Raw genomic sequence first — 4437 nt, 5'->3', positions numbered from 1 at the left:
AAAAAAAAAAAAAAAAAAAAAAAAAAAAAAAAAAAAAAAAAAAAAAAAAAAAAAAAAGGGGGGGGGGGGGGGGGGGGGAGTCCATTACTTGCAAAGCTATAATTCAACGAACTAAAGATACAAAGGAAACGACGAGATAAAAAACAAGGAAATAAGCAAACTGCTAAGCCAAGCCAACTGGAAACTAATCTCTACGGGGCCGCGGAACCTGTTGCTGAGAAACCAGGACCGGAGGTGAAGGGGAGACTCAACGAAGGATCCACACTCCCAACGGCACCGGAGCCTGGATCCACACTCCAAACGGCACCAGAGCCTCCTACCGGATCCGACAGTAAAGCCACTGAGGATGTTCCCCCAGCCCTCTCAGGACTCATAAGAAAACCGTCCGGAGTAGTAGTAGAGGCTGGCATGACGGGAGCAGGAGGGCGACGAAGAGGAAGATAGTCTGGCAACTTCCACCCGGCAATGCTGAAGGAGGTAAAACGTCGACGCAACTTGCCATACAGCTGGTCCTGCATCTCCCGCTGCCCCAGATAAAAAGCTGCCTCGCACTCTCGTACGACCCTCGCATGCCCTTCATCCGTGTCTCGCAACCAAACCTCAGCCACGGGCCCCATGGCGGACTTACCCCCCACGATCACCGCCCACTCCTGGAGGACTTGCACGAGAGGAGGCCCCACGTAGGCCTGATAATCCTGCGCGTCATACCATCCGGACATGGCATCCGCCATGGCTTGACCAGAACGATCGGGAGAAGACAACCAATACCTGAGCAGGCCCGGCATACGAGAACAAGCGTAATCGTCGACCGCGCGAGAGAAATCCTCCGTTCCCTGCCAATCCTCTATGGCATGCTCCAAAGCGTGAGTATGCGCAACCTGCTGCTTCTCATGTTCACTCTGAAAGGTCGAGTGAGTAAGCTGTAACGCTGTAAGGGCAGTCTTGAGATCATCCAATTCCTTCAGCGTCGCCTCATGCGTAGCCTGGAGTTGCTGATGACGGTCTCCTAGTTCACGAAGCGCCTCTTCAGAGGCGGCATAGTCTTGGGAAGCCTCTTGCAAGCGTTGTTGAAGCCCGATAGCCTCCTGAACTCAGAGCATCCATGGGACTACTGTCCATCCAGAACCGGGTAGCGGCAGGTACCATCTCTCGCACTCCACGACGTATAAAGTTGATGTGATCTGGATGGTAGGGGCGGAGTGGCCTAGGACGAGAAGTTCCACTATGGCCCCTTGCGAAGAGGGGATCATGAGGATCGTACTCAATCGGCGACCCGAGAGGGGTCTCGGAGGGGTGATCGACCCTGGCAGGGCTGGTGATGGTGATGACCTGGGGTGCCGACGTGCGTGGGGGAGAAACAACGGCGCCAGACTCTACGCCGTCCAAGGTAGGGTCAGCCATCACACCCACCGAGGACTCTTCGTCGTCCGATTGTGTGTGCGACGAAGTGGGCCTACCCTGAGTGTGGTACACCCTGAGCATACTGGGTGTACTGGAGATAGGGGCTGCATGGCAAGGACGTGAGTACAGATACATATACATGCGTGCGTACAAAAAAAAAACAAAAAAAAAAACAGATATATATATATATGTGTGTGCGTACGTAACACAAAGAATATATCATATATGTGTAAAAAATAAATAAAAAGGATGGGTAGAAGAGAACACTTATGTAAAGGCGGGCCGTCGCTGAGCTGATTCACCAATAGCGGGTCGTGATACCTCCGGTGGTCAAAAGGGCCGTCCCCGCACAACTTTGCTCGGTCTGCGTCCAAGCCATCGTAGGAAGGCGGTGTAAAGGGAGAAGGAAATTGCACCCAAGTAGTGCTGAAGCCATACCCAGCAGCCCCGGGATTGTAGCTCACATACACGAATTTCTCTTTCCAATTCTTCATCAGGGACGACAGGGATGTCACGAATGAGTACCCAGACATTGGTTGGAGATGAAGGAAGGCCCCACTTTGGTTCACGTGAAACACATGCAATAGGAGGGACAAAGAAGCGGCTACTTTAACCTCGCGGCATCGAGTGATGAAACAAGTGATGAATCTATGACCGTTGGGAGTACTCGGCTGGCAAGGAGCAATATTGTAGCTACCAAAGAACGCTAGTGTCAAAGGGTGGGGCGGCAATTGCTAACCCCCTTGGATCGCATGATAATGAACCGCCACAACCCGGTTGTCCAGAGGTTCGACCATATTCTGATTGTCACGGGGAACTATCATCTGCACTCTCTCCCCCAACCACTCATCCAAGGAGTTCAATTCTGATTGGGTGAGTTTCGACCGGACACCGCGGGGGACTCTAGGGTCTAGGTTGCGACCCTGGGAGGCAAACGGAAGAGAGTTACCTGGCATGGATAGAGATCTGTTAGTCGAGGTACGTTGGGGCAGACCCGAAAGGATATCCACGATCGTGGGCATGGCCTGCATAGGCGTGAAGGGTGATCGGGTGATCCCGAAAGTTCCCAGGTCGGCGCTCGGGGGTGAGATGATCATGGGTTCGCTGGGCGCTACGGGCCGGGGTATGCTTTGAGGCGGTGATGCGACGGGGAGGGAGGGCGAAAAGGAGAGGGGGTGCGGTGAAGCGGCCGGTTCGGTTGATGGTGGAGCGGCACGGCCGGGTGACTGCCCGGAGGGGTGGTTCGGCTGCATAGCGTGGCAGTGTGGTGGAGGCGAGGCGGAACTGTGGCGGTGTGTCGCGGCGTCGGTTGGAGCGTGACGGTGCGGCTGCGGCGAGGCGTGGCAGTGTGGTTGCGGCGAGGCGGAACTGGTGTGTCGCGGCGTCGGTTGGAGCGTGGCGGGGCGGGGCTGTCGCACCGGGGGCGTGGCAGTGTGGTATCGGCGGTGGCGGTGTGTCGCGCGGTGGTAGGGCGCTGTTATGGCGTACGGCGGCGGCAGTGAGGTGTGGAGTATGAGGCCAATGGGAATTTTAGGGTTAAGGCAGGAATGCGGTATACTCTGGAAAAGAATGAAATTGGCTTTAAATAAGGGAGGTAGTTCCTATATTCGGCGCATTTTTGAATAGTCCGATTTTGGGTGAGATTGGGAGACCTATTCGTACTTCATTTTAGGAATAAATTACCTAAAAGAAGTGGGGGACTCGTGATGGGGATATTGGGTGTGGGCTTGATTTATTGGGCTTGTGACAGTGGGCCGGGTTGAGGGGTCCACGGGAAGCGAGGCTCCGGTCAGTGGGTGCCGCCGGCGGGCGCACTGGCAGCGCCCGGCCACGGCGCGCCCAGCGCCCCCGGTGCGTGGGCGGGCCATGGCCTGGCGCCCCCTCCGCGCCCGGCGAGGTGATAGGGGGCGGTTGAGGGGTGATGGCGTGCTGGGTGGGGTAGATTGGCGAGCATCACGCGGTGAGGTGTGCGGTGCGTGGACCACGTGGCGCGAGGAGCGGGAGTGGGATCTTGGAGCATACGCGTGGGCGAATCTGGAAGGGGGGGAGCCAGTATAAATAGAGGGGCTCGGGTATCATCAAGGCACGGCAAAAAACACGGCAAATACTACGGTCGAGTGGTATCGCTTCTCACTTTCAACCCCTTGTCGCGGGTTCGATTCCTGTAGTCACTTTTATAACCGCCTGGGCTCTAGTTTGTTAGACCCGGCCCCCCATATCCGGTTTATGGTGGACCCGATCCGTTAAAACCATAATATATATATATATATATATATATATAAGGTATAATGAAGGAATGAATAATTACATCCGTTACAAACGTTACAAAGCTACTAATAATGTCCACAATAAATCTATTCTTTATAACAGGAGTAACATTTTTCAAAAAAAAAAAACGATTATAACGGTCATATTAAACATTAAATAAAATACAATTTACTCAATACACACTATTGAGTAGTGATTACGAATTTTTTCATCATTCAAAAAAAAAACTTTTATGGAATCAATCTTGTCATCCAAAAACATAGAACAATAAAATTTTATGAAATAAAAAATTAAGCTACCAAATCCAAAAAGCATAGAACAATTGCGAATTTCTTGTTTTGATATTATTTTTTTAATTAAAGATTTTTTTTTGTGTTGTAAATAAATATATGTTGACATTACTAGAGGAATTATACTTGTATTAGTTAGGGTAATACCTCTTTCATCCTTAATTGACAAAAAAATATTGATGATTCTCTAGTATTCTTGTTTTCTCTATACTTTATTAGGAATGATACAACTGTTCACTCGAGAATAGGGGGAATTCAATCAAGACTTTCATAAACTTTCAAATTGTTTTAAAGTGATCGATTTTAAATGATTTTTCATAGAATCTTTCTAGACTTTCCTAGAATCTATTAAACTTTCATCAACTTTGTACAACTCTATAAAAGTCTGTACGACAAACATTTATAAACTTGTAAAGATTTTTTTTATATTAAGAAGTCTACCAAAGTTATTAAAACTCTAAATTGAATGCACTCTTAC

Source organism: Ipomoea triloba, chromosome 8, assembly GCF_003576645.1.
Source record: "Ipomoea triloba cultivar NCNSP0323 chromosome 8, ASM357664v1".
NCBI lineage: Eukaryota > Viridiplantae > Streptophyta > Magnoliopsida > Solanales > Convolvulaceae > Ipomoea > Ipomoea triloba.
Note: the sequence above shows the minus strand (reverse complement) of the source record.